This window comes from Protopterus annectens, chromosome 7.part0, assembly GCF_019279795.1.
Source record: "Protopterus annectens isolate FY-2018-M chromosome 7.part0, PAN1.0, whole genome shotgun sequence".
Lineage (NCBI taxonomy): Eukaryota > Metazoa > Chordata > Ceratodontiformes > Protopteridae > Protopterus > Protopterus annectens.
The window spans coordinates 1,246,486,619-1,246,512,676 of record NC_056739.1 but is presented as its reverse complement, the minus strand read 5'-3'; the positions used below and the strand labels follow the sequence as shown (position 1 = coordinate 1,246,512,676).

The 26,058-nt window shown below is 37.9% G+C and overlaps 1 protein-coding gene across 1 annotated transcript in view; it reads left to right on the top strand.

Moving 5' to 3' along the window:
* Positions 1-26,058, top strand: part of MEGF11 (multiple EGF like domains 11) — a 4,956,374-nt gene that overhangs the window by 3,436,698 nt on the left and 1,493,618 nt on the right. The window lies entirely within an intron of this gene.

The following is a 26,058-nucleotide window of genomic DNA, read 5'->3' as shown; positions in this document are numbered from 1 at the left end:
TTCACTTTGCATTTTTAACAAATTTTAAACATAGTTTCAGGTCCAAACATATCAGTAATGACAGGAAGAAGTGCAGCATCAGCCAGTAATGTGTTTTCCGTACTGTTGTTAGTAGGTTTAATCAGGAACCCGTAATCAGCTATCAACATCATCTACCCTCAGTGAAGGGAAAGTGACTCACGAAAAACACCCTGTAACCTTCTAACATTTAAATATCTGAAGTTCAAGGACAGGTGCCTTTCCCAGTTTATGTGTCAAGATTTTCAGTAAAGGTGCTGAGAAACTGTCCCCGTTTGGGAAGCAATGCCCATAGTTTACACAAAATGAAAGATACAGTCAAAGTCAGTTCCTGAATAAACCTATTAAGACCACTTCAATAAACAGCTTGATGATATGATTCTTGCTGTTGTTTGTTGCATGTAGTATGCTTTTTCAGTGGGACCTGATCATATGTTTAGACATTGTTAAAAATAAAATGTTAGCCAAAACCATCCTTCATGTCTGTGTGTGCTTGCCTTCTCTGTGTGTGTGCGTGTGTGCATATATGCATGCGTCCATATGTGCATGTGTGTGTGTGTGTGTGTGTGTGTGTGTGTGTGTGTGTGTGTGTGTGTGTGTGTGTGTGTGTGTGTGTGTGTGTGTGTGTGTGTGTGTGTGTGTGTGTGTGTGTGTGTGTGTGTAAGGAAGAGGCCTCAAGGAAGAAGCAGCCTGGAGAAGAAAAGAGTTAAAAGAGAGTTTGAAGGTGAAAATAAAAATTTTGAGAAACATTTGTTCAGTATGGAATATCAGAATGCAGATAACGTTTTCTGTGTTGTGGATGATACAAATGAGAATAGTTTAGCTGTCTCAATGGAGAATGAATTAAGAGAATCTGTTGGAGTGGTGCAAATACCGAAATCAGGAGGGCTTCCAGATGATGTTCTGGGCACAATAACCACAGGATGATCCCGGATACAATTCTGCTTTTTTTCATGGAGTCAGAAGTCAAACCCCATGTCCCACTTTCTCAGTCTCTTCCCGGTAGTCAACTGACCAGACTGCCCCCCCCCCCCTTTGCGGATTCCAGGATCTGCCACTGTTATTGTATGTAATATACATACATATGTACGACTCATTCAGCACATCATGGTAAATACCTTGCTATGCTTTTCTTTAAGTGTATATTACCTAAATGCATAAGGAACGTTTCCTATCTGACACTAAGACTTCTAATTGCCTATGCATTTTACAGACAGTTAGTACTATATGCTATGGTAAATGTTACATTCCGATAACGTAGTGCAGGGCATTAATGGATGCTTTCACAAATCCCATGCAGAGTTACTAATGTGTAAAGTGAAAGCCCAACTATTTGCTTACAAATACAAATAATTCAGTCATCATGGATGACTACATTTTTAATGGGCTTATTCCACACTGCAGTCATTATGCGTATAAATGGAAATTAAATATGGACATTTCTGTGTACTGCTGGTTTTAATGATACTCAGATATGCCCATGTGTACTCAGTATGGTTTCAGTGTGGGCCTCTGATGAGGCTGCTCCAATTAATCATTATCCTGCCTGAGATAAATAATTGAAGAACACTGGGCCGAACACTGACACATCTTTTACTTCATTGGTTACTGTCTTGTCCTCCAGCAAAGCTGGCTTGCTCTTTTCTTTAATATTTTTTTCTTTCTCAATTTTCAAGCATCTAGCAGTTAGTAAATCATATCTGACCACCAGATTTCTCTTTCTTCCTCATCTACCTGAAATGCTAACACACTTATTTTCATTTTCACTGTTTCTGTCTTCCTCATGAATTTTATTATCTCACGTTTCATAGGTTAGTACTAGACTAACTGCCCCTGAGGGCCATTTTATGCCTAGCCAATTACCCCATGTGAGAATCAAACCCTGTACTTTGCGTCTTTAAGGTAAGCATCTTAACCATTATACCAGCCTCCAAATCTTACATGAACCGATATCTATATTCCCAACTTTACTAATTACACTATGTTTTGTATTTATTCCACATCCTAGCCCTCCCTTATCCTGCTCCCTGTTCTCACTATCCCACTTCCCTGTAATCCCTCCATTGTTCACGTCCATTTGTTGCCTGGGCTATTAGCATTGCATAATATAGCATTTCCTCCTTCCAAACAACTGACTGTTCCCTTTTCCTCTCCTCCCGACCCCATTTTCACTATTTGTACTAGTTAACTTTTAAACTTCTTTCTCATGTTCCCTACTGCCAATCAAATATTTTCTCACCTTTGTAAATATTTACATTCTTAAAGAAATTGTATTCATTGCGGAACAAAATTTTGTTTGCCATTTTTATTAAAGAATTCACCATGCTTCTGATGAGTGTGGTAACAAATTCCAAACTTTTACAAGAGGATTTTCACAAAATGTACATAAAGAAATGAGTTTTTTGAAAATATATTGCAAAAATAAACACAATTTAAACAGCTTCAGATGGATTAACTACAAAATGACAAATGCATACAGGAAAAATCAGTAGTGTAATTTACTGTAGTTATACAACTTTAAACCAGTTATAATGGTGATTAAGCACAAGAAATATATTTTACTAGAACTTCAACGAGCATCATCTTGTTCATTTTAATGCACCAAATCAAAGGTTTACTAAATTGAATGCTGTAGTTCAAGTAGCAAAAGTAATATACTGTCTCAAGATTTATTCAATGAAGACTGACAGTTAATAACATCTGAATAGCACTGTATGCTTTATTCAGTTCATTTATCTATGACGCATTTCAAAAATATATGCCTTTCTTGATATGGAAAGCATTTGCATCCATCAATGTGCTTGTCTAAACTTTTTTTCAAGATCCACGTATACTGCAGAAAACATAACATACTTTCTGAAGCACGGAATAAAGCCTCTGCAGTCTGAGACCAATTACCTGAAGTTCTGAATGGGCCTTGGAGTGGCCTTTCCATAAATGAACACAATAATACTTTTGCTTCTTACATGCATTCAGGTCAACATAAAGGGATATATTAGCAGTAAAACTCACAAAATAAAGAGCTCTTTACAGTAAGAACACTATGATAATGTGCATTTACAGCATTTGCAGTTAATCAGGAGACGTTATCAGAGTTCAAAGGTAGTTAGTGACCTTATGTCAGTGGAATTACATCATGATGACTTAATGTACCCAGAATTGTATTATAGCCTTTGCTGCATCAGTGTGATATGATAAATATTATTTTTATTATATAAGAAATGTGACTAATTGTGCACCAGAGATATTTTAAAGAGCAATCAGGTACTACAGGTCAGCCTTTTATTGTCAGTGTACAGCTTACTAAATTAAAGTGGTCTGATCCGTACCTACATTTAGGATTCATTATTCAAGCTACAGACTTCCTGACAAACACTTTTTCATTTCTTGTGCTAACTGCACACAGGAGAAATGATAGGACTGAGGATAAGAGTGGGGTGGGACAGTTGTGTGGCCACTATCTACCACACTGAGGTGGACTAGATAGGCCAACAGTCTCCTTCCACTGGCAACTTTCATATTACTGCATGCTCATTTCAGATGTTCAGAATGGCACATTATTGTTTAAATTAGAATGCAATTATATTTTTTCCTGCATTTTATTATTAGAGATACCAGATAATCACAGTCTATGTCCTTACATTCACTGCTGCAGTATTCCTTATGTATGGGATTCCCTGCTGTGGAAACCCAACATCTGACCATTATACCCAAGCCTACTGTTTGCTTAAGGTACACTGAACATCACCCATATGCTCCTCATATAGCATAGGGCATAAAGGTGACATTCAGGCATGCCATCCTTACAACCCCTTTGCCGCCAGTGTGAACTCTTCTTCCAATCATTGGTCTGTTCGCCTACATCAATTTTCTGCCAGTTTGAATGCATTTTCATTCCCTGTAAATGCCTACATCTTGTTCTGAAGTCTGAGCCATTGCAATCAAGTACCCCATTTAGGTTTTGTTTTTTTCTTGACCTTTCTGTTGTTGTTAGGGGTTAATGTCATCCAGGAAGGGTAAGTGCCAGTGTGGGAGACAGATTCCCCATAAAGACTGCCACCATATGTGTCCTTTTCTGTCTGGGAGTTCCTCACGACCATACTTCCTGTTCAGTTTGTCAGGCATTCATACCAAAAATCCTTCATTGCAGGCTTTCTTCCCTTTCTTTATATCTTGAGAATCAGAGCCTTAAGTTTTTCACTAAAGATGCAATGGAAGTAACTTCCCGTCCTGAGTGTCAGCCATTAGGGAAGAATAAGGTGAAAAAATGAAGACTGGAATCTTCTGCTGTCCAGCCTCTGCTGGACGTTTCTCCTGAAGTCAATGAGAACCTGGAGGCTCACCTGGCTTTGTTGTTGGATTCCTCTGCCTTGACCAGGTTTGAGGCTGGCAAGGATCAGACTTGCAACATGTCCAACAAGGCTTTACAGGCATCCATTTCAGACGTTCAGGTGGAACCAAGGTTGATTATTTCCAAGGAGCCTAGGGGTGTTCCACAGATTCTAGTTAAGGATGGGAGTTCTTACTATGATTATTGAATGCTTTCCAGGGTCAGAGCCTTCTAAGTTTTATAGGGTGGATGTTCCTGTAAAAAAGAAACAAAAAACTAAGCATGTTTCTCCAGCTCCTAGGGATCCACAGAGTGAGAGGCAGGCCTTTACTCACGGTTTGTTTAATGCTTTAATGGCATTAAAACCTCCTCAGGGGGTTTCTGTTCCTGTTCCTCTTTGGTCCTCTACTCCCCTTGAAAGGTCCAGGAAACAGGATTCTTCTGAGGAGGAGTCAGATTCTGATGAGGAATCCCTGACTTATTCTACCCAGATCCCCTCTCATTTGGATTACGGGTCAAAGAAGGAGGAATCTAATAGTCCTGATACTCCTTTTGAAGAAATTTCCTTTAGGGACACAATCTCTAGGATGATGGAATTTTTTAAATTGGACGGTCCTCAGGTTTCTGACATCCGTAAGAGGCATTATGAGTTGCTACATTTGGAATCTCTGAGACATTCTCCTATTCCTCCTGTCTTGGCTGCTTTGCTGGATGCTTTCTCCAATGCCTCTGATGCTCCTGATTTTTTGCCCTCTGCTCCCACGAAGCTTGATAGGTTTTATAGGGTGCCTGAGGATTGTAATTTTTTGTACAAATGTCCTTCTGCTGACCACGCTGTGGTGAGTGTAGCCTCTGACAAGCCCTCTTAATTGATTCCTTCACCCAAGTTACTGCCTTCTGATAAAAACATGGAAAGGCTAGGTAAGAAAGTTTATACCTCAGCTACACTGGCCTTTAGGGCTATTAATTATCAGACCCATATGTCCAGGTATGTGTTGGCTCTCTTTTCTCAGAGTTGTCAGTTTATTTCTGCTCTCCCTGACTCTGAGGGTAAAACTTCTGCTATTTCTTTGTTAGGAACTTCCTCTCAGGTAGTTTGTCATTCTGTCAAGTGTAGTTATGATGCAGCAGATGCCTAATTTAGGGTTGCTGCTTTTGGTTCAGTAATGAGGAGGTATTCTTGGCTTATGCTTCAGCCTTTCCCTGATGATATTAAAGCTAAGTTGATAAATGCTCCTCTGGATAATAATCTTTTGTTTAAGGAAGCAGCTGCTGGTTTGTTTAAGTCCCTTCAGTCGAAGGGAAATGCCTTACAAGAGCTTAAACATGTGTTTGTTTCTACTGTACCTAAATTTTATAGAAACTACCCTAATAAGCCAAACTTTGTTCGCAGGCAATCTTGTTCTCCTACTAAAAGTAAAGAGTGGCAAGAGGCCCTCTCCTGCTAAGGCCACTCAGACTTCAGGGATTCATAAGCCTTCCTTTCCTGATAAACCAGGTGCTGTATGACTAGCCATCTCTTTCCAGCCACCTTCTTCTTTCTCTTCATCTTCCTGTTTGACTTCAGATTTCTCAGGATTCTTAGATTCTATCCATTATTTGCCAGGGGTACTTAATGGTGTAAAAATCCCATCCCCCTTTTATGGGCATTCCTCAGCCTACGCAGGAACAGCTCCCTTTTTCCCATAGGTTCTTTGAGATCTTTTGACTCATGGTACTATTCAAGAGGTGGTTGAGTCCCAAAGGGGAAAGGGGTTTTACTTAAGAATATTTCTAGTGCCCAGAAAAGAGGGTAGTTAGAGACCAATTCTAGACCTCTCTCATCTAAACCCTTTTCTGAACGTGCCATCCTTTTTCATATTGTCCCTTCTGACTCTGTTTCCTCTCTTGCTCCCCCACGGCTATATTGTGTCTCTGGATCTCAAGGATGCTTATTGCCATATTCCAATCCATCATCTTTTCAGGAAGTTTTTGAATTTCTCTGTTGCTTCCTGGCATTTTCACTTCTCTGCTTTGCCCTTTGACCTGTCTAAATTCCAAGGGTATTCAGCAAATGCTTCATTCCTGTCATTGCTTTTTGCAGGTTGCAAGGGATCCAAATATTTCCTTACTTGGATGATCTGCTGATTCAGTATTCTTCTTCAGAGATTCTGTTGCAAAATCTTCATTTTGTCATTTCCCTTCTTCAGAATCTAGGATCCACAATAAACTTCAAAATGTTCTCTCTGACCTCCTCCCAGGATCACATCTTTCTGGGATGCAAGATTCAGACAGTGTCAATGCTGGCACCTGCCTCCTCCAAAGGCCTTAACTCTCATTTCCTTGTTTCAGTCTTCTTCCTCTGGCTTCCATTACAACCAGGGAGCTTCTGAGAGCTCTGGGTTTTATGGCATCCACCATTCCAATGCTCCCTCTGGCCAAACTCCACATGAGAAAGTTTTAGTGGTTTCTGATGTCAGTGTTGCTTCAACATGCATATCCTCTAGACTTTTTAGTTCCTCTCCTTCCTTGTCCCAAGAAAGAACTTCACTGGTGCATTCAGAAGTTGTCTCTAAATCCAGGGCTCCCTTTTCATCCCCATCTTCCCTCTCAGGAACTGTTCACAAACACTTCAGATGTGGGATGGGGAGCAACTTTTGGCTCCCTAAAGATACAGGTGGTGTGGCCGCCTCTTCACCAGAAGGAGCATATCACTGTGAAAAAACTGAGAGTTATTATGCTGGCTCTTCAGGCCTTTCATCCTCTTTTCTCTCAGGGCCTCTCAAGGTATTCACAGACAATACCACAGTGAGTGGTATATAAACAAACAGGGAGGAACATAATCTTACCTTCTTAGCCAGTTGACACTTCTGGTATGGGATCTTGCTGTCAAGTATCAAGTGACTCTTCAGACAGTTTATATTCCTTCAGGTCAAAACATTATGGCAGACCCTCTAAGCAGGTCTTTAACTCAATCCCATGAATGAATACTTCACAGGGATGTGTTTCTGGACATTGTCCACCAGCGAGGTAGTCCTCAATAGATCTGTTTGCCTCCACTATGAACAGACAACAACTTCTTTTCATGCCAGAGTCCCAGGTCCTCTAGTTTGTAAGGTGGACACCCTCTCTTTTTCTTGGAATGAGATGTTTCTTTATGCATTTCCTCCCATTCCTCTCATTCCAAAAGTTCTGGTCAAGATTCAACAGGAAGCTCCCACGAATCTTGTTGGGGACTCCCTTTTGGCCACTACAGCTCTAGTTTCATCTACTTCTGCATCTAGCCAAGGGCAGTCATCACAAGTTACCTCACAGGGTGGATCTAATCACTCAAGACAAGGGATCTCTCATCCTCCCCACCTGTCCGCACTTCAACTGACACTGTGGGTGACAGGAATTTAATACCTCATAGACATCTTTTTTTTCTGAATATGTGCTGCAGGTCCTGCAGGAGGTCAGGAAACCTACTGCTAGGAAATCCTACTTTTCCAAATAGAAGGGGTTTTCTGTTTGGTGTGTCTCTCATAACTTGGACCCACTTACTGTTGATGTTCCTTTGTTTTTCTCTTATTTGTGTGAGTTGCTCAATGCTGCTTCGGCCTAGTCTTCCATTAAGGCTTGTCTCCTTTATCTCCTCTTTTAGCTTGTAGATTTGAGGCTAAACAATTCCTTAAAGGCATCCTTTCACATTAGACCTCCCAGGAAGCCTGTTCCTCCTCCCTGAGATCTTAATTTTGTTGTGGAAAAGTTGACTCAGGCTCCCTTTGAGCCTGCTGCTTCAGCTTCTTCATATCATTGTTCTTGGCAGACAGTCTTTTTGTTAGCTCTTACTTCTGCCAGATGGGTGTCTGAGTTGCAAGCCCTTATGACGTGCCTTACTTTTTTGATATTTCATAAGGACAGGGTGTCCTTGCATACTAATCTTTAAGCCTAAAGTTGTTAATGAGTTGTCAGTCTATTCATTTGCCTACTTTTTTCCTCTTTCTGCAATCTGATAGTGAGAGGGTGCTGCATACTTTGGCTGTGCATAGACAATTCAGATTTTATTTGGATAAGACTAAGGCTATTACAAAATTTGACCAGATGTTTATTTCTTTTCATCCTAGGTCTTTAGCTGTATCCAAGCAAACTATTTCTTCTTGGATTTCAAAGGCTTCTATTCTTGAAGCAGCTACCTGAACTTCTGTGCATACTTTTACAAATCACTACAAGTTGGATGGTATTTCTACAGCTAGGCCTGCCTTTGCTAGGGCCATTCATCATGGTTTTCCTGTTGGGCTCTACTGCTCCTTCCTCCTCCCAAGTTTCGTCCTGCGCTTTGGCACTCTCACAAGTAATGAATACTGCAGCAGTGAATGTAAGGACATAGTACACTTGTGAAAAATCTTACCATATCAGTAGATGCCCTTGCCTTCACTGCTGCAGTGTTCAATCCCTCTCTTCATTCCTAGTCCTTTTCTTTCCTGGATGTAAAGGCTACCCCTTGGGTTTCCTTCAATTGGTGTTCCTACTGGGGCAATCATTTCTGAGGATGGTACATCTGAATGTAACCTTTATGCCCTAAGCTACGCAAGAAGCATATGGGTGAAATTTGGCATACCTTAAAGCAACAGTAGGCTTTGGTACACTGGCCAGACGTCGGGCTTCCACAGCAGGGTATCCCACACATAACGAATGCTGCAGCAGTGAAGGCAAGGACATTTGCTGTTATGGTAAGATTTTACACAACTGCACTTTCTATATCTATGTTTTCTGTTGTTCTTGTCCAATTTGTCAACAGCTAGGGCTACATGACCTTCTTTAAAGGCTTTGACTATGTCTACTTCATGAGGCAATTTTTCTCAAGTTATTGCATGTACCCTGCAGTGATGTCACAGTGGGCATGCATTGTTTTTTTCTCTCTTACAGACAGACCAGCAAGCAGGCAGGTAGACAGACATGCACACACTGTGTCCCTAATGTTCCCAGTGTACTCCCCAGCTTTGTATACTTTGGAAAGACATTCCTTGTTGAGCGGCTTTTGTCCAGTTTTCTCTTGCCATTGTTCTCTGAAACCTAGCTAACTTGTTTTCTCTTTGTAGTGTGACTATGGACTTGGTATATATATATATATATATATATATATATATATATATATATATATATATAAGTTGTGAGTTTGAGAGTCTTCCTAATGGGAGTTGCGGGGGGGGGGGGGGGATGTCTTGCTCCCTTGCAAAGGAATATGTATATTTTTTTCAGTTTCTGTAGATTTTTGAATTAAGATTCATGACTTTGAAAAAACATGCAAAGATGGAGAATGGGTAAGCTATAATTCACATCCTGTGGCTGCCATAGCTGCTACAATTACACAGTGACCTCTGTTAGAGAGCAGACACTCACACATGTGTCCGAAAACCTACCTCTCATTTATGAGACATTATTCTCCTAAGGTTACTTCTTAGTATGCGGCTATCCTGCCTGTCTCAGAGTACATTCCTAGGCTGGGTCAACAGCAGTGATGGTGGTGCCCAGCCTGTGCACCAACTGTCTGACGAAATTATGTACATTAAATAAATGTATCAGGTATTGCAGTTGAGAAACCTGAGACAATGCTGATGAAGTATTCAAAGAATACTATTTATTGCACTTCTGCCACCAGTTATACACAAATATAGCTCTGTCTATTTATTTCAATGCTTCCCAGTGTCTGAGGTGGCATGACATAGAAAGCCTATTCTTGTAATTCTAACATTAAGATCTCTAGTGTATATAGATTTTGACAAACACAGGAAATTCTGTCAGTCTGCCTGCTTTCTGTCATATTGTTAAAAATATCAAAAACATTTTAATTAAGAATGAGATTCTCAGTCAAATTACAGTAAATCACTGCACTGATGAATGGGAAATAAAACAGAATGAACATTTAAGGGTTGTCTTGCGTTTTGAAAAAATTGAAACTATTGAAACAAAACTAACCTTTGCAATCCCATTAACTTTTCTCAGTTCTTTCTAGTACCTGCATCCTTATGTGACAGCCCATTAAACAACTTTCCACTGTGCAATGTTCTCATGGAAAGAAGGGTGTATGTTAGTAGGTTTCTCAGTGTTACAGCCAACTAGTGAAGAATATTATTTTAAGTTTGTGCTCTAAGGATGCTTAATAAATGCATTCTTTTCTTTTCTCTTTGCATTTGTGTACTTATGGTGTATGCATAAATTAATTTATATGTCCAAAAAGTATAGTGGTTATACAGAGGACCTGATACCTTGCATTCTTCTCTTGCTGACAGGCACATTTCTTCTGCATTGCAGGCCGCAGACCTGGAACTGTTTTTGGTGCTTCTAGTAACATCACACAGAGCCTCTGTGATTCCTGCATTACTTTTCACATACATTTATATTTATTTGTAGGGGTCTTACTTTAATCTCTCCTGTGCTCACTACAAGTGTACCATTAAGCCACAGAATGTGCATCGGACAACATAGCTGAATTAAGCCAGGAAAATCCTATGTATTGCAAGAAGAGGAAATGGAGAGATATGCTAGTCCACCCAAACATACTCAAATGGCAATATTTATTACAAATGGGATAGAGAAATATACCGGGCCACTCAGACTGATTCAAATGATTCAGCTGTCCATATTTAATACAAAGCAATGGAAACTGTGAAATATACAAGTCTCTTCAGAACGACTCAGGTAGTTTTTAGTGGACAGATGCATTTTTTGCTTTTTAACAGCAACAGTCCTGCAGACTAATGCAGAATTAATGATTTTCTCAAGAGCAATGGGAAGGGGACTGAGTATAGCTTTGGCTCCTGGTGGACAAAGGAGACAGATTATATTAGTTACACTAGGAGGCAGGTTTACATAATATGCAGGCATGTCTTGAATTAAAACAAAATCTGTGCATGCATGCATTTCTGTAGGTACTGTCATAGCATTTGCTTATAATTTCATTTGATGCTACCAATTAATATGAGTCACAGTGCCTTTGTTTTTTTAATCTATACCACTGTCTAAAAATGCTGTTCTTGAGGTGCATGACCTTAAAACTGTATAGAAAATGTGCCCTGCTGCATTTGGGATATGAGCCATTTCAGCCAAACACAAATATGATTCCAACTGAACAGCTACAGTTTGTTTATATTACAATATGATATTTTTCTGTGATTTGTATCTTTAGGGCAAGATTAAAATTGATTTGTGCTTTATTAATGTACATGTATGATTTAGCAACACGATACAACTAACTTTTACTCTTTTAAGTTGCACTCATATTATTGCATTATTTATTTGAATTTTACATTTAATTCAGTTACAAGCAAGGCTACATATTTAGATTTATTCATGTGTAAACATTTTTCTACTAATCATTGATGTTACATACAGATGGCGCAGTGGTGCAGCAGTAGCATTGTTGCCTCACAACAAGAGGTTCTCCAGTTCAATTCTCGGATGGGGTGCCTTCTGTGCAGAGTCTGCATGTCCTCCCTGCACTTGTGTGGGTTTCCTCTGGGTGCTCCAGTTTTTCCCACGTTAAAAGACATGCATGTGGAGCATTTATCCCTGGGCCTCCACTGAAAATTGGCTTTGTTCCAAGTCGGACTTTCCCGGGTAAGAAATGTTAAATAAATAAAAAAATAAAATAAATGTTAGCAGCAATAGTTTATTTTTTTGCACTTCAGCAGGATACACTTCCAGATATTGAAGAAAATATTGTTAAGGGTTAGCCTGATAGGAAAAACTGGCTGGCACTTAATGACGGAAGTTTCATTTTTGAAAGTGAACAGTTAACAGTTAAGTTTGTAGAATATTGTTAGTATCCCATTTCCCCAGAATATTATGCCTTTAATTTAGTGGATGTGAAAAAGAGTACTTTAAGTCTGGAGTGTTAGGAGTAAGAAATGAGTAAGCTAGAAATGTATGTCAGCAATAATATTGTCCTATACTGTTGACATTTCCGAGATTGGAAATTTGCTTATAATAACTGAAGAATATTATTAGTAAATGATGGCATTGCAAATATAAAAGTGTGGCAACTGATACATATTACTGTAAGTTCTCAGAACATGTAAGAATTTTTTAGCAGTTACAGTAATAGAAGTGTGAAAATACAAGGGAGAAGAAAGGTAATTTTCATTATAGATCCTGCTCTCAGTGTAAATATATATAACATATATATGTGTGTATATAATTAGAAATAGGGAATGTCAGTCATCTGGGTATTTAAAAAAAAACACTGGTGCCTCGAAGAAGACAAGCCAAGAAATAACGTAAAAATAATTTATTCAACATTTTTGTCCGGTAGACTTCTTCTGAATAAAATCTTGCATATGTCCATCCATATTTATACTAAAACATTAATAGCCAATTTAATGCAATTTACTCAATTAAACAATTAAACAATTAAATAATTGTTGTAATCAATAAACTGCTTTATAAAACTGTGTAAAACTATTAAAAAACATACAACTACAACCATTGATTTGATGTTCACATATAATTATACTTTCAATTTTCTGTTGACCAAAAAACATTTGATATTAATCATTTCATTCAACCCTGGCAACACATCTGCTCCCAACTTTAATTGCCACAAAGTTTCTTTTCTTTCTACTTTATTTTTCATACTGCCCCCCCTCAGGTCTCCTTTAACATGTTCTAAAACAGAGAACATAAATTTTTTATTATGATTATTATTAAATGTACATCTAATAGTGTGCCTATAAAGGGCATTGTTAACATCTTTAATTTTTATAGCATAACAATGTTCTTTTATACGTTTACTAAGGCTCCTTGTAGTCATTCCTATATAATATGCAGGACAACCTGAACAGAGAGCAACGTAAACCACATTATTTGTTTTACAATTGTATCTTCCATCTATACTTATGGTCTTGTCATAATGTTCAAAATTAATAAAAGGCCCTTCCAAAATATACCTACAGGCACTACAGTTGTAACATTTAAACATTTATTTATGTTCTCTACTTTAGAACATGTTAAAGGAGACCTGGGGGGGGGGGGCAGTATGAAAAATAAAGTAGAAAGAAAAGAAACTTTGTGGCAATTAAAGTTGGGAGCAGATGTGTTGCCAGGGTTGAACGAAATGATTAATATCAAATGTTTTTTGGTCAACAGAAAATTGAAAGTATAATTATATGTGAACATCAAATCAATGGTTGTAGTTGTATGTTTTTTTAATAGTTTTATACAGTTTTACAAAGCAGTTTAATTGGTTACAATAGTTTAGTATTATCTAATTGTTTAATTGTTTAATTGAGTAAATTGTATTTAATTGGCTATTAATGTTTTAGTATAAATATGGATGGGTATGTGCAAGAATTTATTCTGAAGAAGTCTATCGGACGAAAACGTTGAATAAATTATTTTTACGTTATTTCTTGGCTTGTCTTCTTTGAGGCACCAGTGTTTTTTTCTAGGTTTGGTGTGTGGTTCACTGGTTTTTGTTTTTTTGTGGTCATCTGGGTATTTAACTGTATGTCCAAAAATATAACGAATGCTGTTTATTGTGGCCAGTGATGACATTTCTATACTGGCAAGAAACTGTATGAGTTGAAAGAATGCATGAGTACAATAATGCAATGCTTTATTCAAGCAATATCTTACTTGCCAGAATTTAAGCAATTTTATTTTTGTTATTGATGCTGTTAAAGTAGAGTTAAGAGGTGGAGTCACTGAGATCAAGAATAATATTAAAGAATATAACTGGCAAACCATTGCGGTTGCCTGTAATTATTCAAGCTTGATTGAAATTGTTCATTTTAAATGCATATTGATAGGTTAATTTAGTCAAGTTATATGATGTGATGTGAAGTAAGAAGTTTTAAACGTGTGTGTGTGTATAATATTACATTTTGTACTCTGAAGAAATCTTGTATTAATACAAAAGAGCTAACTGGGAATTTGATGAAATAAATGCCCGGGCTTTGAAGGTCTTTTTGTTTGTGTTTGGCTTTAGTATTGTTTGACTGTTGTGCTATACTAGTTTTCATTTATTTTTATTAAAAATTATTTATTTAAAAAAATTAGACAGACTTTTGGGATTACAATGTACAGACATATGTGATTGCAAACAGAAGTGTACAATATGTTTTCAACAGACAAATGTCATTAGAAAAGCGCTCACTATCAGCTAGTTAGCTCTAGTACTACAGTAGCTGCAGAATTGCTAGAATCTATAAGATAAAACAAGGAACTGCAGTATAAATATAAGCAAAATCAGTAATAAAAATGAACTTCCTTGATGCAGAGAGACAATCCTCATACAGCAACTTCCAGTTCCAATTAATGCAAAAGTAGCTTTTGAGATGAATTCTCTAAAAAGAGAGTCACTCCATCTGAATTCTAAAAGAATGTCATGGGATGAGTTAACACTTGGGGATATTATGATATCAGTCTGTTCTTTTAACCCCCCAATCATATAAAAGGGTTCCTGCCCCCTTCCATATCAATCAGAATTTAAATTCCAAACTAAAGATCTGGAAAATTTCATTAATGTGACAGAAAGTACATGCTTAGAAATATACAGTCTTGCTAATGTGAGTGAGTGAGTGAGTGAGTGAGTGAGTGAGTGAGTGAGTGAGTGAGTGAGTGAGTGAGTGAGTGAGGTTGCTTTTTCCATAGAAAAAATAGTTATAACATCTGTGTACTTTCTTTACTTTTTCATTTTACAGTAAAAGAATTACATGTTTTGTACAGTTTATCATATAGCATTTTACATTTTTGCTGCATCTTTAAAGAAGAAAATAGTTGTAGGTCTCCATGCAGCTTTACACATTTTAATTGCTTGCCGCATCTTCTCATGGGGGAGGACTGCAGATTTTGTACAGCTTCTCACAATACTGTAAATTATATATATCCTCAGGTCACAAAGCAAATACACTTTGTAAATCCCCTGGAAAAGATTGCTAGGTAACAGTGACAATCATCTTGATCTAGCCCAGCTGTGGTAGTTCATTTGTACCACTCACTTGCACACACACTCTCATCTACGGCCAATTTAGAGTGTCCAATCCACCTGCAGCATGTCTTTGGGACATGGGAGGAAACTCACATGACTGCAGGGAGGACATGCAGATTCCACAAAGAAGGCATCCCAGCTGAGGATTGAACCGGAGAACCTCTTGCTGTAAAGCAACAACGCTAACTGCTGCACCATGGAGGCCACCCCCATATGTATTCTACATTATTCTACATATATATATATATATATATATATATATATATATATATATATATATATATATATATACATATACATATATCATATCTATATATATATATATATATGTATATATATATATATATATGTATATGTATATATATATATATATATATATATATATATATATATATATATATATATATATATATATATATAAAATAATGTTTCAGCTATACTTGTAGACTGCCACTGAGGGACACTTTAGGTAATTATTGTCTTGTTTATACTCAGTGCATGGGCATATATCCTATTATAGGCAGATAATGAGCTCTGTAGCAAGAATTTTAAGAAGTGGACAAAGGTCATGCAATATTATAAAGTGTTCTTTTCACAATCAAAATGAATGCTAGATAGGGCAAAGTGATTTTCTCAGTGAAATGGAAGTGACTGTGCTCAATATGGGAGCCCTTGCTTTGTATTTAATATGCCTTGGATCTCATATGTGGCTCTTTGTCATATACCTAGTAAGTAAGCTTTTATTTTTTTGTCTGGTATATGTGACCATATGCACAGTATATAAGTTTTTGTTGGAGGAGACATTGGCAGACTGTGAAAGGCAGAATTTTGACTTAGAGATGAAATCTGCTTTACAACTCCAGAAACTAGGGTTTAACCTTATCTCCTATCATGTGTCTATGTAAAGTTTTGTATATTCCCCACTTGTATGACAAGGGTTTTCTTCTGGTACCTGAGCTCTAGAGAAAACGCCCATCTCCCCAAAACATGCTGGTTAACTGGCTACACTAAAATTATCCATAATTGTGTTATACTTGTGGCCAAATAAATCAATTAAAATACAAGAAACAGTACAAATTGGGTCACCAGGTAATGTTTAGAAACTTGAGAATAGATGATTTTACCAAGGTAAGTATTTTGTGCTTACAGAAATATAAATGTACAAGTTTATTTGAGAGAACTCAAAAAGTTTCAGAAAGGAATGCCAACAACAGATTTCAGTTGGCTGTTTAGTGTGAGTAATGAACCAAAATGTATGGCTTAAGTGACTGAAGGGAATAGTGGTCAGACAGCAGAGCAGGGAATGTGGCAGTAAAGTGGATAACAGCCTTGTTTCAAGGACAAATCATGAATATGTAACAGCTTCAAATACAAACTATAAGGGTCAACATCCCCTTTATTTTTTTATGCACATTTCTGTATATAAATGAGTGTCCACTAATACTCTTTGGCTTAGTATTAGTGTTCTACCTTCTGTTCCTAAACACAGTAGTGATATCAATAAACAAAAAGAGATGGGGGAATTTCAGAGAAGGTGCAAATATACTTTGATAGGAAAAGAATTGCAGAAAGGAGGAATGTGCGCTTAAACTCAAAACCAGAAATATCTTTTTCTAGTATGGAGTGGTAACATTGCTAACTGTTTATTTTTGTAATGAAAGACTGATTGGTCATGTAAGTGTTGCTTACATGAATTCTTAGTTCATTAGTTGATTTATTATCTGCATTGATAAACTGTTTTTCATGGTTTATCTTTGTCCCCAGCCAGACCATGCAATGACTATACACATTTGAACATCATGAACTAATTTATTTGAACTTAACCATAGTTCAGGTATTTCACTTTACAATTCAGTTAATTTGACAGCTAAAAGTAAAAAAAAAATATATCAATTACCGACACTTCCTGTCTTATTCTTAGGACTTCCTACCCACATATTTACTGTCTCATTCTGCCATTTCAAACTACTCTGAACCTGCCTTGAACTCAAAGCTGCCAGGCTGACAGGCTTTAAGTAAGTTGTGGGGGATCCCTGATGATCCCTGATGGTCTAGTGGTTCGAATTTGGCACTCTCAATGCCACAGCCCGGGTTCAATTTCCCGGTCAGGGAACTTCAATTAATTTTTTTTGTAAGGCTGTCAGGTGTTGTAGAACTTGTTTACCCTGCCCTGAAACTTTGCCAGAGTGACACACATACAGACTTGGTCACTTTAGCAACACTCTCCCCCTTTTCTCTGGTAAGGTAGCATTGCCAGGTTGCCCAAACCACCTTATGTCTGGAAGACAAGGAGAGAATAACCATGGGAGAAGAAGGGAAGTGCGATTCCCTTCCCCCCAACTGACTGGCCCACCATGCATCCTGTTCATCACGGTTTCTCCCCTTTTATACCTATTGGGTATAGGTTGGACCCTCCCTTACTGTAGCTTAAGGATCTTGGAACAGGAAGTTCACTTGTATGTTGAACAGGTCCAGGCCTGAATCTAACAGATCAACCCCATCTGGCTGAAACCAAGCCAGGTCTTTCTCCTCCAGATCTTTCAGTCTCAGTACTAACAGAACAAGTCCTAGTGTGTTTTTTTTTTTTTTAACTTTCTGACTAATGTACTTCCTTGTCCTTTTGATGGTAGCTCTGGTGACTGCCTACAACCAAACCAGGCTGCCTAACATCTCAGACCAAATAACTTGTTTCCCACCACAGATGCATTTCACCTTTAACAGTTTCCTCTCAATCATGCCTCTTATCCTTCTTTTATTGACTATCCCCAAATCATTCCCTACCAAATGAATCACCACAACCCTAGGTTGTCTGAACACCTCCAGCAAATGAAAGACGGTTGGCAGCCATTGATCTTTGCACATCTGTCCCTGTCAGTACCAGTGAACCTTCTATTTCATTACATCTAGTCAAAATTGAAACCTGGGAATACACTAATGTTAAATTTCTTATGGGCACCTAATAGACCTAGGATTGCATTAAAGAAACATACTAATAGCTGGTCTCAAGGGGGTATTTCTTTTCCAGACTTTAATTTATATATTATCTCTTCTATTATAAAAGTTATTACTTTATTAATAGATCAGTCATATATCGCAAAATGGAAAGATTATTGGGAGCTAATTAGTATGCACTTCATGAAAATCTCCTTAACACATAAAAATATGATTGTAAATAACTCCATGTTGTGGTTGCTAAAGGAATTTTGTACTTCACCTATTACACCTAAACATATGGTTTGTTACCCATTAAATATTATTATTAGTTATCGTAACTTTATATTCATGCACCCTAAGTATAGGGAATGGAATTTTATTGTATTCCCTATAATGTATACTCAGGGTATGCTTATGTCATCTACTTCTGAAGGAGCTCATTTAGCTATAGATAATGATCTAAAGTACTGGTATCAGCTGATATCTGATAATAAAGTTAAAAATCTAGATTTCTTAAAACAAGAATTTGATCTAAGAGAAACTTGCTGGTTAGAGGTTCAGATCTTTAGACAACATCTCATTGATAGAATAGATCTAATGTCTATAACAGTTAAAGAATCTATTCCAAAACTGATTGATTACTTGATATTAAATTTACAGCATAAAGTTTCTGATAAAGGTAAACTTTCATATATACATAAAATTATCAGACAAGAAACTTTTACAGTGTAGATTCATACTGGAATTATTTCACCTCTATTAATGGGGACCCACCAACTCAACAAGATAAACAATATATATTGGAATCTGCTTATAGAACTACATCTTCCATTGTCTGGAGACTTTATACATGGAAATTTTACATAGATCTTTTTATACACCTTTGATGATGAATAAAATAAATAATAAAGATAATCTATGTAAGAGATGTAATGTAGAAATTAATGCTGACTGGGCTCATATGTTTTATGACTGTATGAAGTTGAAAGAATACTGGAAGTCAATTAATGAATTTTTGCAGGCTCTTTTACAGATAATTTCATTATTTCTAAGTCTCTTATATTATTCAACACACCTGTACCTCAATGTGTTAAAAGATTAAGCTTCCCTTGTTATGGTCTATCCTAGCAGTGGCCAGGAAAATAATAACTAGAAATTGGATTTCAGATACACCTCCTTCGTTCAATGAATTTAAAAATGTTATGAATATAATGTGCCATATGGAAATAAGCACAATTAGAATGAGAACAACTAGAAAAACATCATATTATATTGTATGGGATAATTTACAAAATTTGTTAAAAAAATTCTAATTTCAATAGCACAGTATTTTAGTTTAATTAATTGATCTGATTGTAGTGGATGTCTTTGTAAATACTTTAGTTGTTTTGTTGAATATTATAATAATACATATTTTTAATTACTTGTATAAAATTGTTATGATATTTCTCTTATATGTTAAAACAATAAACCTGTTTTGAAAAAAAAAAAAAAAATTGAAACCTGGTTCCACCATGGCAGCTCTCCACTCGCTTTGCAGATGAATATACATGGGAATTCCTGATAATGAAAGTATGTTGAACACCTGTGGCAAAAAGAACATTATTCCTAGCACTACATACATTTAACACATTACTTTTAAACTGTTCATATTTTTCTAATAAATATACATTGACACATTAGCTTTAAAATAGCTGTGTTCACGGTTTTCACTTTTTCTTCGTTTTCTTTTGTCTTGTTTTTTTGTACTTTATTTTTATCACAGAAATGTCAAGAGGGCCCTTGACCGTCACCTTCCTAATCTTTTAATAACTTCAACAGAGGCACCCACCTCCTGTAAATTCATGGCCTTACCTATCTTAAAGAAGTGAAAGGAGTAGCACATAGCACATGTGAAGTGAGAAAGAGAATCTGGGAGAATGCTATAGGTCCATCATATAAGCATCAGAGAAAGAGATCTTGAATTATAATGCCTGAAAAATAAGCTTTCTGATTACCCTGTGAATCTGTATACCTTACCATACCTCATGGTCAAAGCAGCCACCAGAGCCTGATTATCTGTATGGAACCTGATACTGCAGTTTTTGAACTATTGCTTCTTATGACTAGTGATGGCCAAGTAGGAATAATCTCCATGAATGTGATGTATCTCCTTACCTTCTCCTCCCAACTAGCCAGCCAGTTAACTGTAAAGCATCTCCCAGTGATCCTCCAACCATCCCTCATGTTTCATGTTGCTGGTCCAGTCCTCCTTTAAATATTTGATGCTGTTGAGACCCTTTAAAAATTTTAACCAGACCTCTAGGTCTGTTCTCAACTCTTGTGTGATCCTGAATCGGTGGTATTGTCTTCCTGGAACAGCTTGGCCAGAGTTCTGCTAAATGTGTGATCCTGAATCGGTGGTATTGTCTTCCTGGAACAGCCTGGCCAGAGTTCTGCTAAATGTGTGATCCTGAATCGGTGGTATTGTCTTCCTGGAACAGCCTGGCCAGAGTTCTGCTAAATGTGTGTCCATGAGTAACTGCATGGCAAGCAAATGTGATAAACGTAGGTTTTCATGATCACTCCCACCCTTCTTTTTTTCCCTCATCACCTCAGTCCTGTTCTTTGGCTGGTATAATTTGTCTTCCTGAAGTCACACTATGCAGGTTTTGGTATTACCCTATGAACCTAAACAAGTTATGACATTTGCCAGTCTTTCTTCCTTACCAAGAGCCATAGGCACCCCAGTGTCTCACATAAATCCTTAAATCTTGCCACCACCCCAGCAGTACCCTTGCGTGATAGGCCACGAAGAAAAAAAACATCTAGGTAATGAATAGGCACACACTGCACTTCTCAGGTCTGCCAGATTAAGTGAACTGCAATACCAAATTTTTCAAAGGAGGTACAGGCCACTGCACATCCCATCAATATTACTGTGTCAAAATCATACTAATTTCATGCCTAACAAGTGCCAGTTCTTTGGCTGCACTGGTAACAAGTGAAAAGTAGACTAAATGTCTAGCTTGGCCATCCATGTGCACCCTTTGGCCTCAGCATGGCCATTGCATCACCAAGGAATGCATACTTCACCTTGCCTGTTCTTTGTCTATTGACTGGTTGAATGACTCACCATCTGATTAGGATGAGTGGTACATCAAATGTACCTCATGCCCACATCCCCCTGTTTTTTCTTGGGCACAAGCTGAAGTGGTTACACATTAACTGTCAAATGTAACAAATGGGCTGGCCACTCAGTCCAAATGGAGCTTTTTGTCTGTTATATCTAGTGGCAAACTATCCTTTTCCATTTATTGGTGACAAGTTATTGCAAGATGTGATCAAGAGTTTTAAATGTGCTTTGACTGAGAAAAACACAGATAAAGCTCGCTACAAGTTGCCTGGCCATCTCCCTGTCCAGATAATCAGCCAGCATCCAAAGAGTGACCTCAGCTTTTACTGAGTAATGGTCCTCTTTGCCTGTAAAAAGGGATAGATAATCCCCCCACCTAGTCATCTGTTCCTTACTGAGACCCCTGCATGGGATCTGAATTCTGCCAAGGAGGAAGGGGTAATCTTGTCCTGACCCTCAAATCGAGTAACAGCTTCCTTGCTTGCATTGATTACCCAACAGTTCCTGATAACTTGTCTTCCTTTCTGCTGTAGGACTATGGCTTATCTAGGGTACCCAGCCATGTGTCAACATGTTTAACCTCCCAGCAAAGTATCTTCAGAATTTCTGTTCATACCTGAACCAGGACATGCCTCCCCTAAACTTCTGGGACTCTGTCAAGAGTTATAAAATAGGCTATCATTAATAGTTCTTGATGTTGGTCTTTATCTCTAACATTGCTGTTATAAGATACATAAAGTCTATGATTTAATTATCCCAGTTCCTCACTTTTACTTTAGGCTGCCATATGTCTCAGTGTGTAAAATCCTGTAAAATCCTGCTGCATCAGTCAAATAAAATACTTCAATTTAATCACCTCTCCAAATCTTTTCTTTAACTGGCAGTGAGGTGTATGCTGTCAGATGCACAGTTTCTCTAGTTGTACCCTGATGATTTATCTCTGCTGGTTCAGATCCCTCAGATTGTCCTACTCCATCTCTGTCAGAGGATCCCATAGGAAACAAAAACAGGAATACCATATATTCTGCATCCTCCGTGTTTTCCCTGGTTTCTCTGACTCAAAGGATTTGTGTCCCTATGTTCGAATCCAGCTCCAGACATGTCTACTACCAGCAGCTTGTGAAGGGCAGTACATCCTTCTGCAGAAAGTGTGGACAGCATAAAATAATCCTTCCAGTCTGATGGATGACCCTGGGGCCCCTCATTCTTTGCCTGACCACATCCAACATTATACTGTTCTGAATTCCTTGATCTTTTCAAAAGGAGAAAGCAGTTTATTATTTTTTCACAAACTCTGAATACGAGCATATAGCATGTTTTGTGATTTAATAAACAAAGGAACTTACCACTGTTATCTTACAAAGGAAAAATGTACTGAGCAGAGCTTAGCTGCTATAGGGCCAAAAAAAACCTCCCATTACATGAAAGGAGCAAGATTAACTGGTTGTGAGTGAGTGACAGTGCAATGGTTACAGTCCTATGCCCCGCACTGCTTTTTCTGTATATGCAAGTGCTCTCAGCAGGTATAATGCTGGATATGGTCAGACACAAAATGGCAGCTATATGTTACTAGGTGACCAGGTATTGCTGGTGTACTGAAGACTGTCAAGGAAATAATATGATGGTCCTTTGGGATAAATCACAGCTTACTGCTCTGGGAGGTCATGCTCTGTGAATGTAATGCTAGATACAAGAACCCCAATGTTTTACCATATGACATTATTCGATACTGTGGACAGTATCGAATAACGTCATATGGTAAAATATTGGGGTTCAGAAGCTCATGCAGCATTGGAAATGAAGTTTCTCATACATAAGCATAGCAGCTCAGATGAACCATTCACCTCGGCCCTAATTATCAGCCTGCTTGAATATAATGTAACATTAAAAATACCACACCCACCAGATAAAAACGCAAGTCTTTTTCTAAATATGTACGATGGTCAGTGGGAGAACTGACATCTTTGAAAGCGCAGTCAACATTTTCTCATTGGCGCTAAGATCAGGGCCCTCAAATGTATTGGATTTTCTATGCTGCTTGTTTTTAATAGTGCTTTAAGGGGATTTTCAGGTGTAGTGTGTGATGATATTTAGATTGGAATCACCTTCAATGCCACCTGTAAGTTCATGTTATGGTGCTTAAACATGGGTCCAATATTTTGGGAGTTTCAATAGTTTCCGAGAATAAGTCTCACAATACCAACAATTGATCAGCAATTTCTTTAAATTCACCTTATTCAGTTTTATGTTTTTTAAAAATCATTTTCAGAGTTTGTACTGAAAACTCATTGTGATTGAACTAAACATTGTATAATCTCTGTATGGTGTGTGTGTGTGTGTGTGTGTGTGTGTGTGTGTGTGTGTGTGTGTGTGTGTGTGTGTGTGTGTGTGTGTGTGTGCATTTTTTACTTGTTAAAAGTGACATGGCAAAAGATCTCAACTAGCTTCCATTTATCATGAATATGTGTGATAAATCAAGGTTATCACATATCTGTGTGAATACATGGATTTATCAGCTAAGTTTGAGTGTGTGTGTGTGTGTGTGTGTGTGTGTGTGTGTGTGTGTGTGTGTGTGTGTGTGTGTGTGTGTGTGTGTGTGTGTGTGTGTGTGTGTGTGTGTGTGTGTGTGCGCACACACATGCATGCATGTGTATGAGTGCAGTGAACAGAACTTCTCTGAATGTATATATTGAGCATTTGTGCATTCTTCTGGCATTTGTGGTGGTTGCTTTTAATGTTTAACTATATGTGAGTTATAGTGCCCTAATTGCCGCATATATCATAAGGACCTAATTGGAAGTTTGTTGTCATCATAGCAGTTTAGCTTGTTGGAGTCATAAATAATCGGTGGCTTGCTGGGGTCATAAATCCCAGAAGGAGTATAGTTAAGGTCATAAATAAAGATGCACATTTGTTGTAGGAAAGTATAATAAATGACAATACTCGGTCGCAATCAGATTTTGTTGAATTCAGTTAAGTAGCAATGAGCAAGTTTGGCAAACACTGTTAAGAGTTACAGCTGTAGTTCCAATGGCTTAAAGCATATCGTACTAGCAAAACCATCCCAAATCATGCAACATTGTGTATTTGCTTTAGATGATACATCCAGTACATTTTTGTTGACTGTAATTTCAGTACAAGCTAGCTGCTGATCTGTGTCATAGATTCATAGATTCATAGACTCTTACTAGGCTAATGACCCAGGGGACCTTTCTAAGCCTAGCCAAATTTTCCTGAAAGAATAATGACGTTCTGCATCCAAATAGGACATTGAGGCCAGGCACTTATAAGGTACCTCTGTCCATAAGGGACAGGGGTGCCAGGCCGGGTGCAAATTTCCTACTCTCCATCACTGCTCTACATTGTGCTTAAACTGGGTAATAGACAAAATCCATTTCACATGTAAGAGAAGCCTCTTCCATAGGAGGAGCAGACTCTGGGACACAAATCTGTCTCTCCAGTATGTTCTGTTTATGTCAAAGACAAAATTCAGGTACCTAGACATTGTATTTATGGTTCTGTTTGACTTAAGAATATGTAGATTTAGTGTGGGATTTGCAGATGCCTTGTAAGGCAGGCATAGATCACCTGTCAGCAATCTATAGGAGACTGAGTACAGGGAAAGGGCTTTAAGGTGCTCTGCATAAGGCAGGTTTGTTATGCCTTGTATTATTTTTGTAAGGAACCTTTGAGGTCACTCTAGTTGCTGCATATGCCTGGTCAGTTACATTACATACCAAAGGGAGCATTGTACTTTATGATTGGTCTGATATGGGCAGAGTACAGTGGGATAATGACCTGTTTGAACCTAGATGCCAGGCCTTTACTTATAAGTTGTACAACATAAAATGATTTCCTCACTGGTGTGGCCACATGGTGGTCAAAGGTACTATCTACGTGCGTATCCAGATCCCTGACCAATGGATTGACTCTTGTATGTATTATCAATGTGGTAATTAGCTTTGATGGTTGATTTCCCAAAGGGTACAGTTAGACATGTCTTAGCATTGAGTTTAATAAAATGGATTTGGCCACATTTGTTAGGGATATTTCTTCTTAAAGAATGCTAGTGTCTGCAGGGGAATTGATGATAACCCCCAGTTTGCAATTATCTGATTATCTGCAGACTTACTCATCCATAATTCTTCAGCATTTGCTTCCATTTCAGAGAAATAGATGCCAAAAAGGAGCAGACCCAGTACTGAGCTCTGGGGGACTCCACTAATGACTGGCTTCTCGGTGGAGGTGACCTCACCTATTTTGACCTCCTGGGTCCTATCAGTGAGCCACTTCACTATTCAATGGGTGATAAAAGGGTTTAGACCTAAATTAATGAGCTTGTCTATAATGCCTGAGTGTCCTTGCAGTCTTTTATAATACTTGTTCACCTGAGACTGTACTTCTCAACCGTTAAGCACTAAAAGTTATAGCACTAGTCTTTACAAATCACAACAGAGGGCCAGAAAGAGGAGCAGTTTATTTTTCATAACAGAAGTTTTACAGGTATTAGAGCTCATATAAAAATGCTACTGAATCTTTGTATAGGATTAGTGCAGTTATTTAATAATGTATGTTGTCTAAAATGAGTCAGACGTTATGAGAGCATCTGTAAATCCTTGAGGAACAAACCTAAATCTGTGAGCAAAAAATCACAGTGCTATGCATAAATTATATCATTTAAAGAGGTATGGTTGCAGTGCAGAAAATGTGTGT